The sequence below is a fragment of the Anomaloglossus baeobatrachus genome, chromosome 2, assembly GCF_048569485.1.
Source record: "Anomaloglossus baeobatrachus isolate aAnoBae1 chromosome 2, aAnoBae1.hap1, whole genome shotgun sequence".
Classification (NCBI taxonomy): Eukaryota; Metazoa; Chordata; class Amphibia; order Anura; family Aromobatidae; genus Anomaloglossus; species Anomaloglossus baeobatrachus.
This window is the reverse complement of record NC_134354.1, coordinates 535,880,590-535,899,594: the sequence shown is the minus strand read 5'-3', so window position 1 is coordinate 535,899,594 and position 19,005 is coordinate 535,880,590. Positions and strand designations below refer to the sequence as shown.

Sequence of the window (19,005 nt, the reverse complement as noted above, 5' to 3'; positions counted from 1 at the left end):
TATTTTTCACTTTTTTTTGCTACTTTTCACTGTACTTAAAGGTCTTTTTTGGAAAACATGCGATCTTCCAATCGCTTGTGCTATATACAAACAATGCTGTACATAGCTAAAATCACAATCACCTATGAACGCTGGCAACGGGCTGGTTTTAACAGGAATACTGTGATAACAGACACAGGGGCTTTTAGCAGACCCCAGGCTGTCATGACAATCAATAGATGTCCCCAATCATGTCATGGGAGCGCCAATGAATGGTTAGAACAGGGCGACCCCTGCCTGCGGCAGTTAAATACTGCTGCCAGAGATTGACAGTGGCATTTAACACATTAACAGCCGCAGGCAGAGAAGCACTCTACCCGTGACTGTTAAAGGCAGATGATGGCTGAATAATTCAGTCATCATCTGCTGGCAAAGACGCGGGCTCAACATGCAAGCTTGTAGCAAAGGCAGGGAGACAACTTATAACAGATATAGTACATTAAATGGTTAAGCAAAGCAATTACCAACTCCTAGTACATAAGATACACTATATACTACTTTATTTTTCTTTTCTTGAATGAGTAATAGTAAATGCAAAGAGCACTGCAGTTTCCATCGAGCCAAGCAGCTGTACACAACTTGTTGTCAAGGAAGACTGACCAGCTGAATCAGGCCGGTTTCAGACATACATTTTTTAGGTACATGTGACATCCGTTTTTTTACACGGATTCCACTTGTACCCATATTATTCTATGGGCTAACTCACACGTGCGTGTTTTCACATGCACCGTGTGGCCCCGCACGCACACATGGAAACATGTCCGTTTTTTCTCCGGCAGCACTGATGTCACACAGCCCGCATACTGATTTAATCCGTGTGACATCAGTGTGACACATACCAGAGAAAACATGTGTCCTTGAAATAAAATTATTTTCTATACTCAACTGTCTCCAGGGCTTCAGTCGCTTTCTTCCGACCCCACTCATTAAGCTCATTTTATATGCACTGGACCACGGGCCAGAAGCAGCAGCAGAGTCAGGGACAGGTGAGTATCCAGCAGTGATATCAGCACATCATCGGAGTATCCAATGAACTCTGATGATCTTCTGATGACACCCCGGCGATATCTGCGCTACCTTGGGTGTACCGACAGTAACTTCACGGGTTCATCAGAGTTCATTGTGATAGCCAATGAACCCGTGAGGTCACTGCCGCGGCCGCACACACACTGCTGAGGACACCCCTGCGGTCAACAGGGAAGCATAAACCGCAGGGAAGCATAAACAGCAGTGTGTGTGTGCCACAGGGGCTGTGCTCACAATCAATGGGGCTGTTCGCCCCCCTAATTGGATTACGGGGGACCAGTATTAGGGCTTGGACAAATAAATAAATTGGAAAAGAGGGTGTCTTTTGTCTTTATTTATTGAAGAATTTTCTCTTATGTCTTTTCAGGTTCACTTTTGGGGAATGTCGTGGGATCTCACCATGGATTACAGGCAGCGGACTTATTGGATTACTTTTAATTTAAAAAAAACAAATTGGTGAACGAGGGCTGGAGTCGGGGGAGGGGGGGGGGGGTTTGTTCCAATAAACATTTTTATTCTCCTTTTAACTACTGGCTTAGTAATGTGGAAATCTGCTAGACGCCTCCCATTACTAATATCAGGGCTTGATGCCAGCTGGAGCTGGCATCAACCCCACAAATATTATCCCATTTGCCACCACACCAGTGCAACGGGAAGGGCCGGGTCCAGCACCAGAATTGGCGCATCTAATGAATATGCCACTTCTGGGGCGGCTGTGGGCTACTATTGTTAGGCTGAAAAGGGCAACACACCGCAAATTTTCGCTGTGCCCAGAATCCTGATCGTGGGCACAGACACTGCATTCTCCTGTGGAGAACACTCGCATCTCTGCAAGAGGAAAGACACTGCGTCCAGAACACTGCGTCTTCTGGATTGTGGGCATATACCCTTACACTCTTCTTCTGATTGTTCCATTCCTACTTTTGTCTTACAAATACTGAGGTAAAAAAAAACACCAAATACTCAGCGTGTTCACGTGGCCTTAAGAGTATTCTTATCTTATAGTTTTTGTATAGCCACAAGATATAGGGCCTGAATCTTTAAGACAATTATGGCCAATCCTGCAGATAAGCAATAACATTTCTAAGAAAGAAATATCAAGAAAGAACACCTATCCTCAGCAATTTTTCACTGGTCTGGTTCATATCACCTGGTCGTTGCTAGTTTGTTGCATCCTGGTACCATCCTTCATATACCAGAAATGACTATTGAGGCATACCTTTTACTTGAATTAAATAAAAAAAATTAAAAAAAAAAAAAAGTAAAACTATCAACTACTAGTGAAATATGGTCAGCATTCAGATGACACATGGATGGCACAAAAGTGCTACCTGTTTATTAAAATTGTACCACTGCAAATACTATGTGGCATGCTGAGTATGGGGTAGACCAGAATTAGTATATCTCTTCCACAAAACTGTAAAGCTTTAGGCTATGTGCACACTAGAAAATTGACTTTTCTTAAGAAAAATCTGCACCCTCTGGCAGAATTCCGCACCCGCGTTTTTGAAGCGGTTTTTCCGTGGGTTGGTCCCTGCAGTTTTTTTAGCATTATCTATGGCAAAAAGCGCAGGTACCTCCAGAAAAGAAGTGACATGCTCAATCTTTTTGCTGCAGAAACTCTACAGCAAAACCAGTAGGGGAAAAAAACGCAGTGTGCGCACACCATTTTTTTTTTTACCATAGGTTTTGCTGAGGAATGACAGCAGAAAAATTATGAACATTTTCTGATGCAATTCATGCAGCAAAACTGCGGCAAATACTCAGCGTGCGCACAGGGCTTTAAAGGTAACCTGTCACCAGATTTGGTGACTATAAGCTGCGGCCACCACTAGTGGGCTCTATATACAGCATTCTAACATGTTGTATATAAGAGCCCAGGCCGCTGTGTACAGTCATGGCCAAAAGTTTTGAGAATGACACCAAAATTATATTTTCACATGATCTGTTGCCCTCTGGTTTTTAATTGTGTTTGTCTGATGTTTACATCACATACAGAAATATAATTGCAATCATATTATGAGTACCAAAAGGTTATATTGACAGTTAGAATGAGTTAATGCAGCAAGTCAATATGTGCAGTGTTGACCTTTCTTCTTCAGGACCTCTGCAATTCTCCCTGGCATGCTCTCAATCAACTTCTGGACCAAATCCTGACTGATAGCTATCAATTCTTGCATAAGCAAGGCTCGCATTTTGCCAGAATTTGTTGGTTTTTGTTTGTCCACCAGTCTCTTGATGATTGCCCACAAGTTCTCAATGGGATTAAGATCTGGGGAGTTTCCAGGCCATGGACCCAAAAGCTCTATGTTTTGTTCCATGAGCCATTTAGTGATCACCTTTGCTTTATGGCAAGGTGCTCCATCATGCTGGAAAAGGCATTGTTGGGCGCCAAACTGCTCTTGGACAGTTGGGAGAAGTTGCTCTTGGAGGACATTCTGGTACCATTCTTTATTCATGGCTGTGTTTTTAGGCAAGACTGTGAGTGAGCCGATTCCCTTGGCTGAGAAGCAACCCCATACATGAATCGTTTCAGGATGCTTAACAGTTGGCATGAGACAAGACTGGTGGTAGCACTCACCTCTTCTTCTCCTAATAAGCTGTTTTACAGATGTCCCAAACAATCGAAAAGGGGATTCATCTGAGAAAATGACTTTACCCCAGTCCTCAGCAGTCCACTCCCTGTACCTTTTGCAGAATATCAGTCGGTCCCTGATGTTTTTTCTGGAGAGAAGTGGCTTCTTTGCTGCCCTCCTTGAAACCAGGCTTTGCTCAAGCAGTCTCCGCCTCACAGTGCGTGCCGAAGCACTCACACCAGCCTGCTGCCATTGCTGAGCTAGCTCGGCACTGCTGGTAGTCCAATCCCGCAGCTGAAACAGTTTTAAGATATGGTCCTGGCGTTTGCTGGTCCTTCTTGGGCGCCCTGGAGCCTTTTTGGCAACAATGGAAGCTCTCTCCTTGAAGTTCTTGATGATGCGATAGATTGTTGACTGAGGTGCAATCTTTGTAGCTGCGATACTCTTCCCTCTTAGGCAATTTTTGTGCAGAGCAATGATGGCTGCACGTGTTTCTTTAGAGATAACCATGGTTAACTGAAGAGAAACAATGATACCAAGCACCAGCCTCCTTTTAAAGTGTCTAGTGGTGTTATTTTTACTTAATCATGACTGATTGATCGCCAGCCCTGTCCTCATCAACACCCACACCTGTGTTAATGAAACAATCACTAAAACAATGTTAGCTGCTCCTTTTAAGGCAGGAATGCAATGATGTTGAAATGTGTTTTGGGGGTTAAAGTTAATTTTCTTAGCCAATATTGACTTTGCAAGTAATTGCTGTTAAGCTGATCACTCTTTATGACATTCTGGAGTATATGCAAATTGCCATTAGAAAAACTGAAGCAGTAGACTTTGTAAAAATTAATATTTGTAGCATTCTCAAAACTTTTGGCCATGACTGTAGAACTTGAAAATCACTTTATAAAATACTCACCTGAGGGTCAGTGCAGTGCAGACTGGTCGGATGGGTTTCTCCATTCTCCGGGTCCAGCACCTCCTCTTTTGGCCATCTTTATCCTGCTTCTTCTGAAGCTTGGTTGCATGACGCGTCCTACGTTGAGGTCCCGCGCATGCGCACTACAATACTTTGATCTGCCCTTTTCAAGGCAGATCAAAGTGCGCCTGCACAGGACCTCAATGCCCGCCTGTGTGCATGATGTAGGACGCGTCATGCAACCAGGCTTCAGAAGGAGGACAAAGATGGCCGAAAGAGGAGGCGCTGGACCTAGAGAACGGAGACACCCATCCAACCAGTCTGCAGCTCACCGACCGTTTAGGCAAGTATTATAAAGTGATTTTTACGTTCTACACAGTGGCCTGGGTTCTTATATACAGCATGTTTAAAATGCTGTATATAAGAGTCCACTGGTGGTGGCCACAGCTCATAATCACCAAATCTGGTGACAGGTTCCCTTTAAGTAATATCCTGTAAGAGTCTAGTACTATGAGGCCATGTGTAGAAGTGGTGAATTTGTTAATGGGGGCTGATCACTTCAAGGGCTTGTTCACATGCTGCTTTTTTTCCCCCTCAAGTGGTTTTCTTGGATAAGAAACACTTCACTTTACAGCACCAGAAAAGTGAATAAGATATTGACATGCATATGCTTCTTATTTTTTCCTTGTGGATTTGATCCATCAAAACATTTTTTTTTTTTTTTTATAAAAAATTCAAGTATATCAATTCTTTCAGCGGGTTATGAATCATTCAAATAAATGGGAAAAAATACAAGTTAAAATGTATCAAAAAGACTTCACTCTCACAAGTGTATGACATTGGATGCTGTATGCTGATGACCCTCAGCTCAGGATCTGCTGAGAGTGTGATCAGAGCATCATTATAGTGTGATTTGATCTTGTGATCAGATCACAGGTGCGGAGAAGAGGGAGAGAGCACTTTCTCCATCTTCTCCACTGTGTGTGCGTATATCGGACTGCACTGGAGTGAGTGCAGTGCGATGTTTCACACATACCCAAAGACTTGTATGGGTGTCTGTGATCCGATTTATGCTGCCAAACACAGCATGCTGACATTTTTTTTCTCATGCGAATTCACCATAAGAAAAAAGTAACAGATGAACACTGCCTAATTTTTTAACACTGGTGCGAATAAAATCCAATGTTTTATCAAATTGCACTTGTCCTTGTTAAGTGCAAGTGGGAGCTGAGTATTTGCAGATTTTTTTGTATCAAAAAGCAAAGTATGTGTCTTTTAGGCTGCTTTCACACTTGCGTTGAACGGCTTCCGTTGCTATCCGCCGCCTTGAGGAATTACGGTAACCGTTGCAGGAAACCGTTTATTCCTCATAGACTTCTATTAGCTACGGATAGCAACGGATGGTCTTGCGTTGCATCCCCGCCCCGCATCAGTTGTTTTGCCGCTGACCGTCAGTGACAGTCGGGCGGAGGGAATGCTGAATGTAGCGTTTGTTGTTGCGGTAAAAAAAAAAAAAAAAAACTCACTCCGCAGGATTCCGTTGAGATCCGTTATGAGGCATAATGAATGTTTATGATGCTGGATTCCATCGCCATGTGTTTGGCGATGGATTCCAGTGCAGGATTCCGTCACGTTCTACTGAGCATGCTCAGCTTGTCCAGCAGAACGTTCTAAATCGTTAAAAGCACTCCTGGTCTCTCTCTCTGTCTTTCGGTCTCTATGTGTCGGTCTCTCTCTCTCTGTCTCTCCCTCCCCCCCCTCTCTCATACTCACCGATCACTGTCGCGGCACTGCACGGCTGTCACACTGCTCTAGCGGCTTTTCCTCTTTTGAAAATGCCGGCCGCTCATTATTCCATTTATTATTCACTGCTTCCCCCGCCCACCGGCTCCTATGATTGGTTGCAGTCAGACACGCCCCCACGCTGAGTGACAGCTGTCTCACTGCAACCAATCACAGCCATCGGTGGGCGAGTCTATATCGTGCAGTACAATAAATAAATTAAAAAAAAAACAACGGCGTGCGGTCCCCCCCCAATTTTGACACCAGCCAAGGTAAAGCCACACGGCTGAAGGCTGGAATTCTCAGGATGGGGAGCCCCACGTTATGGGGAGCCCCCCAGCCTAAAAATATCAGCCAGCAGCCGCCCGGAATTGCCGCATCCATTAGATGCGACAGTCCCGGGACTCTACCTGGCTAATCCCGAATTGCACTGGTGCGGTGGCAATTGGGGTAATAAGGAGTTAATGGCAGCAGCCCATAGCCGCCACTAGGTACTAGGTTAATCATGGCAGGCGTCTATGAAACACCCACAATTATTAACCTGTAAGTGAAAGTAAATAAACACATACACCCGAAAAAATACTTTATTTGGAATAAAAGATAAAAAAAAAACAAAAAAAAAAAATCACCCTCTTTCACCACTTTATTAATCCTTAAATACCCCTCCAGGTCCGGCGTATTCCACACGAGGTCCCGCGACGCATCCAGCTCTGCTGAATGAAGCTGACAGGAGGGGCCGGAGAACACCGCCGCTCTGTCAGCTCCAGGCAGCAACTGAAGTGAGTCGCGCTGTCAGCGGGGACGTCACTAAGGTAGTGTGTGTGCGGTTATGATGGGAGCGGTAGTGCCAAGGTGTATGCGGTGATGATGAGTGCGGTAGTGCCTGCTTATGTGCGGTGATGATGGATGCGGTAGTGCCGGGGTGTGTGCGGTGATTATGATGGGGGCGGTAGTGCTTGCGTGTGTGCGGTGATGATGAGTGCGGTAGTGCCAAGGTGTGTGCAGTGATGATGGGGGCTCGCTTTCTCCCTCGGCTTAACGCAACGCGTTATTTCACAGGAATCTGTTGCCTTTATATCACACTATTTAACACGCATCCGTGACATAAAGCATTGTGACAGATGCCGTTCAACGCAAGTATGAAAGTACCCTTAGAGGTCATCATACAAACAATTTTTGTTGTAGGAACATGCCTCTGAAAAATGCTGGCAATGCCTTAAATGTCTTTTCTAACATCTATTTGGGTGTGGGTTTTTTTTGTTTTACATTTTTTTTTAATACACAGAAGAGTGGAACGGCAATTTTGTTGAGCCATTTCACACAAACAATCATCGTTCTGCCCACTGAGAGATCTAGTATAGATTGCTTACTGCACAGTGTTTACATTAGTCTGCCTGTTTACCGATCAGTGATCATAGCGTGGCACTCATCCATGTAAAAAGACCTAAAGTTATCCCCTTCTCACATAATAAGGCTACGTGCACACAGTGCGTTTTTTGTTGCGTTTTTGCGCGTTTTTCGGGTGCGTTTTTGGCCTCAAAACTGCATGACTTTGCTTCCCCAGCAAAGTCTATGAGTTTTCATTTTTGCTGTTCGCACACAACTTTTTTTTTTTAAGCTGCGTTTGAGCTTAAAAAAAAAAAAAATAAAAAAAAAAATGGACATGTCAATTCTTTCCTGCGTTTTTCTGCGTTTTCCCCCCATGCAACGCATTGGAAAAACGCAGCAAAACGCAGCCAAAAACGCACCAAATCGCGGTAAAAACGCACGCGTTTTTTCGCCGTGGGTGCGTTTTTAGCGGCCAAAAGCGCACAAAAATGCAGCGTCAAAAAAACGCAGTGTGTGCACATAGCCTAACTTTTCATTTTGAAAAAAACTTCTTGAACATGAACCTGGCAAATGATTCTTGCTGTATAAATAACAGTGTTTCAAAGAAAACATACTGTCCTGAATACGTCTATGAGATAGGTATTTTTTTCCTGCATTTCCTTGATGTAATACATTTTGGTTTAATTTACCCTGTCTAAATAGGAAAGGAGATTAGGGACAGTATGTAATGGATAGCCGCCGAGGAATGGGGGCACCAATTTACCTTTAGGGTGCGTGTAATGTAAGTTATATCTCCATTGACAGGTAGCGGAGAGAAATATCTAAGCGTTTATTTAGATTTGTTGCCCTGTTTACACTATCACTAGATATTGGATGGTGAGCTCCTTACTCAAAAACCTTGGTTGATGAACCTAAAGGCCAAGGCTTTTCATGGTCTAGAATTTGTTTGTTATGTGTTCACGGTGTTGGATAGTATGGGAATTTTTGTTAACTTGAAAACCCCTTTATTAACAAATTATGTCAAATAACCAGTCAAAGAGCCGGTCTCTGGTGGCTTCTCCCTACCTTGCTCTTCATGACTGATTGGTCTCTCCTAGAAATGATGCAAATCTATTCACTGAACTGGGTCCAGTGACCATGTCTGTAAGCTATGGCCGTTAGATGGGACCCCTGCAAACCACCTCCTGTCAGTATTCATAGGTCTTCTTTTGATTAGCTAGCCTGGTACGTAGTCACGTGTGTCAAACCACAATGATGAATTCACGCCAGGTCAAGGATGTAAGGGTAAAGGCCGCTTTACACACTGCGATATCGGTACCGATATCGCCAGCGCGCGTAACCGCCCCCATCGGTTGTGCGACACGGGCAAATCGCTGCCCGTGTCGCACAACATCGTCCGGACCTGTCACACGGACTTACCTTCCCTGCGACGTTGCTGTGACCGGCAAACCGCCTTTCTAAGGGGGCGGTTCGTTCAGCGTCACAGTGACGTCACAGCAGCGTCACTGAACCGAAGCCCAATAGAAGCGGAGGGGCGGAGATGAGCGGGACGTAACATCCCGCCCACCTCCTTCCTTCCGCATTGTGGCCGGGATGCAGGTAAGGTGAGGTTCCTCATTCCTGGGGTGTCACACGGAGCGATGTGTGCTGCCGCAGGAACGAGGAACAACTTCGTTACTGCTGCAGTAACGATATTTGAGAATGGACCCTCATGTCACCGACTAGCGATTTTGCACGTTTTTGCGACAATGCAAAATCGCTCATAGGTGTCACACGCAACGGCATCGCTAAAGTGACCGGATGTGCGTCACAAATTCCGTGACCCCAACGAGATCACTTGAGCGATGTCGTAGCGTGTAAAGCCCACTTTAGAGGTGGTTCGCAGGTATCCCATCCTAAGTCTGCAATCCGTGGCTTCTAGACCAGGTCTTGCAAATCGATTTGTATCATATGTAGAGACCTGTCAGTCATGAGAAGTGGAGTCAAGAGGCCAGTAAATGGCACGGTGCACCAGACCGACTAATGAAAAGAAGAGCCATATATGCAGGCAGACAGAAAATGGCTCACAGGCCTCATGTCCAGTGGCCACAGAATATTGATGTGGATGCTCAATTGATTCCTGTGAATCAATTTTCACCATGTCTAGTTTATCCTTATAAACATACATAGGAATAGACCTGCCCAGACTAGGTGTGAGTGGGGTGGGGAAAAGCTGCAAGGACCTGCTTCTTGGACTAATCATCTGAGCAGCATGATCCTAGATGGCTTTCGTAGTAAAACATATCTGGCTGCAATAACCCAGCCAGTGTCTGACTCAAGCTACTCATGGTTCAGGCAGCATGAATCAGCTGCCATGGACACAAGCTGTTGTCATAGTACTTTTTTTGCTCCATTTTTCTGAAATTGCAGCATTTTAGGAAAACCAAGGGTAAATCATACAGCACTGACGGACAATGTGTGATCTGGGCCTAAGTGTCTGTGCATTTCAGACTCAGGCCTCATGGGCACTCTGCGTTTTTTGGGTGCAGTTTTAGTACCAAAACTACATGCGCTTCCTTATCCAGTCTACGAGATTTCATTTTTGCTGTGTGCACATTGCAGTTCTTTTTGGCTGCATGTTTGTGGTGACCACAAAGAAGCAGCATGTCAATTCTTTATGCGTTTTTCGCCAGCGTTTTTGAGCCCTTCCTGACAGATTTCAACTCAAAAACGCATGCATTTTCAGGATGCGTTTATTGCTGAGGGTGCGTTTTTTTGGGGCCAAAAACGTGATTTTTTTGCAGTCGCCACAAAGATGCAGCATGCGCACATAGTTTAATACTGCAGATCCATAAGCTTCTTACAGTATCAACCATGAGGATGATGCTCTGTTTGGTCCCACTGCCGGACCATAAGCTGGCCATCAATAATGATCTATGTACAGAGAGAGATATATATATATATATATACAGTTAGGTCCAGAAATATTTGGACAGTGACACAAGTTTTGTTATTTTAGCTGTTTACAAAAACATGTTCAGAAATACAATTATATATATAATATGGGCTGAAAGTGCACACTCCCAGCTGCAATATGAGAGTTTTCACATCCAAATCGGAGAAAGGGTTTAGGAATCATAGCTCTGTAATGCATAGCCTCCTCTTTTTCAAGGGACCAAAAGTAATTGGACAAGGGACTCTAAGGGCTGCAATTAACTCTGAAGGCATCTCCCTCGTTAACCTGTAATCAATGAAGTAGTTAAAAGGTCTGGGGTTGATTACAGGTGGGTGGTTTTGCATTTGGAAGCTGTTGCTGTGACCAGACAACATGCGGTCTAAGGAACTCTCAATTATGGTAAAGCAGAACATCCTGAGGCTGAAAAAAAAAGAAAAAATCCATCAGAGAGATAGCAGACATGCTTGGAGTAGCAAAATCAACAGTCTGGTACATTCTGAGAAAAAAGGAATTGACTGGTGAGCTTGGGAACTCAAAAAGGCCTGGGCGTCCACGGATGACAACAGTGGTGGATGATCGCCGCATACTTTCTTTGGTGAAGAAGAACCCATTCACAACATCAACTGAAGTCCAGAACACTCTCAGTGAAGTAGGTGTATCTGTCTCTAAGTCAACAGTAAAGAGAAGACTCCATGAAAGTAAATACAAAGGGTTCACATCTAGATGCAAACCATTCATCAATTCCAAAAATAGACAGGCCAGAGTTAAATTTGCTGAAAAACACCTCATGAAGCCAGCTCAGTTCTGGAAAAGTATTCTATGGACAGATGAGACAAAGGTCAACCTGTACCAGAATGATGGGAAGAAAAAAGTTTGAAGAAGAAAGGGAACGGCACATGATCCAAGGCACACCACATCCTCTGTAAAACATGTTGGAGGCAACGTGATGGCATGGGCATGCATGGCTTTCAATGGCACTGGGCCACTTGTGTTTATTGATGACATAACAGCAGACAAGAGTAGCCGGATGAATTCTGAAGTGTACCGGGATATACTTTCAGCCCAGATTCAGCCAAATGCCGCAAAGTTGATCGGACGGCGCTTCATAGTACAGATGGACAATGACCCCAAGCATACAGCCAAAGCTACCCAGGAGTTCATGAGTGCAAAAAAGTGGAACATTCTGCAATGGCCAAGTCAATCACCAGATCTTAACCCAATTGAGCATGCATTTCACTTGCTCAAATCCAGACTTAAGACGGAAAGACCCACAAACAAGCAAGACCTGAAGGCTGCGGCTGTAAAGGCCTGGCAAAGCATTAAGAAGGAGGAAACCCAGCGTTTGGTGATGTCCATGGGTTCCAGACTTAAGGCAGTGATTGCCTCCAAAAGGATTCGCAACAAAATATTGAAAATAAAAATATTTTGTTTGGGTTTGGTTTATTTGTCAAATTACTTTTGACCTCCTAAAATGTGAAGAGTTTGTAAAGAAATGTGTACAATTCCTACAATTTCTATCAGATATTTTTGTTCAAACCTTCAAATTAAACGTTACAATCTGCACTTGAATTCTGTTGTAGAGGTTTCATTTCAAATCCAATGTGGTGGCATGCAGAGCCCAACTCGCGAAAATTGTGTCACTGTCCAAATATTTCTGGACCTAACTGTATATATAAAAAAAATTGTTGCTCTAGAATCTGCTGCAGATTTAGGCCAGTTTCAGATGGCCATATTTCCCTGTCTGTATCTGGACTGCAAATCCAAATCTGACCGCAGGTTTCCTGAACCGAACGTACAGCCTTCATACACATGTTAAAAACTATAAACTTTATAGTCAGGAGACCCTCGGTCAGTCTGGTCCACATACAAACTGTCTTAACCGGCATTCTTCTGGAAAGCGTAACTTTGGTCCCTGTGCCTGATGGCTCACACAGGGCATGACACAGAACAACTATAGTAATTGTGCTAATCTATATGGCGGACATGACTGGCCCGTTTTAGGTACTGGCTTAGATGGACTTTTTCCATGAATGTACTTCGCCCCAATCCAGCATTTCTGGGCTTTTTGTTTTTTGCTCTGAACTGGTGCTTTAACCCCCCTTCACCATCCGGACATTTGCAGTTTTCGTTTTTTCTGCTCTTTCAAGAGCTATAGCTTGTTTTTTCCAGGTGACTTAGTTTTGAATGACACCATTCATTGTGTCCCAATATTGTACTGGAAACCGAGGGGAAAAAAATTCGCCACATTCACAATATGGTAAAACAGACTTGTCAGTATGATTTCCCAGGTCAGTATAAGTCCATAGATAAATAAAAACTATACATGTTTAGTAAGTGGTAAAATAAAAAAACTCAGATATTTGTATATTTTGTATAAAAAAAAAAATAAAATAAAACAAATTGGGCATTTGTCCCTATTTTCCGAGACCCATAGCGTTCACATTTTTTGGGATCTGGGGCTCAGGGACGGCTTAATTTTTACATTTTGAGCCATCATTTTTACTGATTAACTATGATTTATATTTTGATAGATCGGACATTTCTGAACTCGGCAATACCAAATATTTGTATATTTTTAAGTTTTATTTTCAATGGGGCAAAAGGAGGGAGATTTGAAGTGGTCTTTTTTAATTTTTTCATATTTTTTCACAATTTAAATAGGTATTAACCACTGAAGACTCAGTTCTTGTAAACATTTTTTCCATATTTTTTCCTGATCGTTTGTGCTGTACAGAGGAGCACCTCAGCACCGCTCTGCACAGCACAAATGTTGTGTCCCTATCAACAAGGGCGCTTAGCCATAGTTTACAGGAACTACGTCATGATAATGACAGTGGTCATCAGCTGACCCCCGGCTGTCTTCACAACCCATTAGCACTCCGCAATCACATTACAGCGCTGTCGATTGGAGTAGGAGTAACACACTCACCTTCGGTGTGCGTTAAAGCCCACTGTCAATCATCCACCTGCACCTGTTAGAGCTATATGTGGTCCTCCACCTGTGACCACAGGTAAACTGACCTCAGGTGACTTCAAGTTACCTGCGGTCACAGCTGGACTACCCTGAGAACCTCAAAGCTGTGACCGCAGGTAACCTGAATGACGTCACTACTGATCGCGAGGCTCATTCATATTCGCTCTCTGAAGCTCAAAGCAGGCAGTCATGTTCTATGTTGCTCGCTATGAGCTTCAGATGAAGCAGAGATCGGACTGTCGTGGGACCTCATGTAGATTACGTCAGACCTTCAAGGGTATTTTTGAGGTTAAGAAAGGAGTGAAAGGGTACTCTTGTCTTATTGCAAATAAAGGATTTTTTCAGTGTTTATCTTTATTTCTTTTCACTTACAGATTAGTAATGGGATGGGGGGGGGGGTCTCAGATGACTGCCATTATTATTTTAGGGCTTAGTGGCAGCTGTGAGCAAACTTTACTTAAACAACAATAATAATTGTTCTTCTTATTTTTTATCCACAGCAAAAATAAGTGCACGGGTTGGGGGCTGCAGCCTGTAGCTGTCTGCTTTATCTGTACTGGGTGTCATAATATGGGGGACCCTACGCTAATTTTTTCATTTATTTTTAAAGTACGATATAGACGCACATAGCCTCTGTGATTGCAAGCAGTCAGACACGCTGTCAATCAGGGTGGGAGCACGTCTGACTGCAACCAATCACAGACATCGGTGAGCGGGGAACGCAGGGAATATGTATGAGGCTAATGAGCGGCACTGGAAGTAAAAGGAGTGGCCGTGAGAGCAGTTACAGCTGAGCCAGAGACTTGGTAAGTACAGCGCGCTTGTTCCTATCCAGTCTACCACCATTTTTAAGAGACGATTCTGGCCCTCATAAACTTATATGGGGATCGGTATCCGGCCAAATACCTAGGATCAATTCCAGGCTGGAATTTCTTTTTTTTATTTTAATTCGCCGGTCCCAGGTTTCTGGGAGTATGCCCATCATTAAAACGCTGGTCAAAAACACAGAGAGAATTGACATGGTGCTGCTTTTTTCTGCACCAAAAACTGCAAGGAAAAAGTAAGCAACATGCGCACAGCATTAATGAATTCTCAGACTTTGCTGGGGGAGGAAAGATATGCAGTATTGAGCAACAAACTGCACCAAAAACCGCTGCAAAAAATGCAACCTGCAAACAGGGCCTAAGTCTATGTGTGCACGTTGCTTAATTTCATGCGTTTACGCTGCTTATTGCACTGCAGAGTAAACGCATGCGTCCTGCGTCCTCTGCACAATCTATGAAGATTGTGCATAATCCAGCCGCACGTTGCATTTGAGAGTGCAGTGATTTGCGTGCTGAAATTTTGATCCAAATCACTGCGCTCAAAAAAGCAACATGTCACTTATTCCGTGCACTTTGGATGCTGCTCCCGCTCTGTCTATGGGAGAGGCAGCATCCCGAGCGCATTAAATTGGCATCCATTACGCAGTGTTTCTGCAGCGATTTGAAGCGCACAGGCACTGCCCAAATCGCTGCCGAATATTTGTCACGGTAGTAGGCAACATGCGCACATAGCCTAAGGCTATGTGTCCATGGGACAATGTACCTATGGATATTTCGGCAGGTTTGTCCGCAGGTTTACCGCAGTTGCTCCCTGGAATCTGCAGCTATCCATTGCTGCGGTATAGGCTACTTTCACACTTGCATTGGACGGCTTCCGTAGCATTGCGTTGTGTGACGGATGTAACGGATGCGTTGCATATAGTGGCACAACGGATGCTACGGATCGTACAAAACAACGGAAAGCTTTTTTTAAAAATGTTTCTTCTTCTTTACAGTTTACTGGCAGCAGACTATTGTGAACGATCAGCTGATCGCTCTCAATAGCCGGCGGGCGGGCGCTCAGCTGAACGTTCGGCCGCGTATAACGTGTAAAACGTTACATGCTGCGTTTCTTCCGAACGACGCTGCGTCGTCCAGTGGATGCAATGCTGACACATGCGTTACAGTGCATTGTCCATACAAGTCTATGGAGAATAGTGCAGTGCGTTAACGGACTGCGCTATTCTCCATAGTGACGGACTCCGCTGAACGCAAGTGTGAAAGTACCCTTACCTGCAGAGTTGTTGCGGTACACCTGTGGAAACAGTGCCGATTTCATGTAAAATTCCTGTGGAATTCCCGCCCTGTATCTCCATAGTGGAGGAGTGGGAATTCCGCAGATATTTCTGCAGGAATAATTGACATGCAATTAGGTGCGGCTGCGAGAAATCCGTAGCATATTTCGCAGCTGCACATACCGCAGCATTGATACAGCACTCCCCAAATCCCATACGATAACATGGGGAGTGTCTGTACTTGCATAAACCTGCGAATTTATCTGGAAAATCCAGATAAATCCGCAGGTTTTCCGTGGCAAAATCCGGGGGTACATTGTCCCGTAGGCACATAGCCTAAGGCTATGTTCGCACGTTGCGTTTTTTTTCCGCGTTTCTGCAGCGTTTTTAGCAGCAGCGTTTTTGCGCTAAAACGCATGCGTTTTTGATTGCCAGCAAAGTCTATGGGAAAAGCAGAAATCCTGTCTGCACTTTGATTTTTTTTCAGCAGCGTTTAATTTGCATATTTGTGGTCAAAAACCATGCTGAAAAAGAAGCAGCATGTCAGTTGTTTTTGCCATTTCTGCAGCGTTTCCTTAACATTGGAGTCAATGAGAAATGGCAAAACGCAACCAAAATCAACTTTCCTGCGTTTTTCATGCTTTTTACCTGCTTTTCCACTGCGTTTTTGGCTTCAAAAACGAATGCTTTTCTGGCATAAAATTAAAGGTTTATAATGTTCCTTTACACACAAACAAAAACCGAAAATTTAAATGTTAAAAAATATTAAACTTTACCTATTTTTCTGTTAAAATGTGCATAACCACTATTATTTCATTAAAATTGATAATGTTCCATATATTTTTATTAAAAGTTAATTTTATCCTTTTTTTCTCTTTTTTCATTCTTTTTGACTATTCCAACTTTATTTCTCAGTGTCTTGATCTACAAAACGCATCTGCAGAATCGCAGGTGAAAACGCAGGTAAAAAGCGCTAAAAACGCGGTAAATACGCATGCGTTTTTAGCGCTAAAAAATGGCCAAAAGCCATTTGGTCAAAAACCAAGGGAAGGAAAACGTGCAGAATAAACTGCAGGTACACCGACGCAACGTGCGCACATAGCCTAACACTTGGGGCAGAGACAAAAGAAACTGCAAAGCTATCATTGAAATAACACAAGTTTCCAGACTATGGCATTCATAGAATTAACACTAACAAAAGTAATTTTTTTTTTAAAGACAAAAAAAGCCGCAATGGACAAAGCTTATACCGCTTGCAGGGCAATACCATCTAACGTGCTTGGGATGTGACTGACTGGTACCCAGGCCCCAGACTATGGCTGACAGGAGTCACTGCACAGGTCAGAGGAGCAGTGCTGACGTCACAGGACGCGGTCCCTGACAGCGCTCGTCCTGAGGTAGCCTTGGCGCCAAATTTCAGTGTAAGCTGCAGTGTGCGCGCGGAATAGGAGCCGCCGCCTGAGGTGACAGGCGGGCAGTGTGCGGACTACATGAGCAGGGGCAGACATGCCACACTGGGACACTGCACAGCTGCCGGCACACATACAGGCAGGCAGCACACCGCATGTGTGGAGGCAGGCACGGCCTGCAGGACCGGCACATTCTCTCACCTTCTCCTGAGCTCGTCTGCCCTCGCCCTTATCCTGTCACGTCCCCGTCAGTCCTGAGCGCTGCCCATATAGAAGCGCAGACAGGCCGGTCACCGAGCAGCAGCCGCACACATCCACACACAAGAAGCCTATTGTATTGACACTGCTCGCTGGCTTCCTCCGCTCCTCCTCTTCCACTTCCTCCCTGGTGTCCATCCCTTCCTCCCCTCCCTGCACACAGAGGGATGAGCCGGCGGGGTTGCAGCCCCTGTATCTCTGCGCCGGCCGGCATGTCTGTGTATGGCGGCAGGTGCGACCCTTTCTAGTACACAGTGCTACAGATGGCCGCCCACACTTTCTAATAAGGCTTTTTGGTTTTTACAACACGAGAACTATTTTGTGGTAAAACTTCGAATTTATAGCATAGAGCTCCATTCATAATCCTGAGCTGAAATCTGCAGTGCATCGCTTAAAAAATACAGATGTGGTGATGTGTTTCTATTATACTGTTCCTCTGTTCAACTCCTGGTTTTAGCTACAAATACTGAGGTAAACAAAAAATCTCCAAATATGCAATGTATGCAGCTGGCCTTAGGGCAGTGATGGCAAACCTATGGCACGCAGAGCCCTTTCTGTCGGCATACGCGCTGTCGTCTCATCCAGCCGCTTTGAACTGCCGGTGTGATCGCGTTTTCAGTTCAAAGTTATGCTGGAGCAGAGGACACGTCTCTCCTTGCTGTAAGGCTGGTTTCACACTACGTCTTTTTAACATCCGTCCTTAACGTTATTTTAGCGGACAAGCGGATCCAGTGCAAATGCGTTTTCATTTCAATGCATTTGCAATGGACTCGCGTTAACATCCGTTCACCTGCGTTTGCCTGCGTTAGGCTGGTTTCACACTACGTCTTTTTAACATCCGCTGAAAACGTTTTTTTAGCGGAAGTACGGATCCTGCTTTTACAGCAAATAACGTATGCAAACGCATATGTTATTTTGCAGGATCCTCCACTGGATATTTAGGGGCGGGCATTGGAGTCATGTGATCGGGAGTGAGGGGAGCTAGACTGGGAGGAGGCTTCTGACAGCTGCAGACGCTGGTAACCAAGGTAAACATCGGCCTTGGATACCCGATATTTATCTTGGTTACGAGTGTCTGCAGCTGCTAGGAGCAGGGCTGCCTGCACACGTAACCAACGTAAACATCGGGTAACTAAGAGAAGTGGTTACGCGATATTTACCTTGGTTACGAGTGTCCGCAGCTCTCAGGTGGGGGAGAGGGAGGGAGGGAGGAAGGGGGAAAGACAGAGATAGAGAGAGAGGGGGTGAGGGAGGGAGTAGAGAGATAGACAGATCACGCGAGACTGGTTCTGGGCATGCTCAGTACTTTCTGGGCATGCTCAGTACAAAAGCAGGATCCTGTCTATCAGCACGCCAGCGTTCAGCGGGTGTTAAAAGGACATAGTGTGAAACCAGCCTAACACTGCTCTCCTAGGCCGCAGGCCTCTTACCTAGGAGACACCAGGAGCGTCAGTAAGCTGCGTCGGCGTAATGATGTGTTGTGGCCGCACGGAAAGTGAGAATCCAGCAGCGCGCAGCGGTGGAGCTGATGATGGAAGGTGAGTATGGCCTTTTTATATAAACTGTGTGCGGCTGTATCAGGATGGGGGAACAGGATGAGACGAGGGGAAACTTGCCAGGATGGGACAGGGAAACTGCCAGATGGGGGTACATGCCAGGATGG

General features: G+C 44.8%; 1 protein-coding gene across 1 annotated transcript in view; it reads right to left on the bottom strand.

The window, feature by feature from the left end:
- Positions 1–17,448, bottom strand: part of JADE3 (jade family PHD finger 3) — a 115,096-nt gene extending 97,648 nt beyond the window's left edge. The window contains exon 1 of the mRNA XM_075336630.1: positions 17,286–17,448. The gene's annotated coding sequence lies outside the window, so the exon portion shown is untranslated. The remainder of the gene's footprint in view (positions 1–17,285) is intronic.
- Between the last annotated feature and the right edge of the window lie 1,557 nt (positions 17,449–19,005).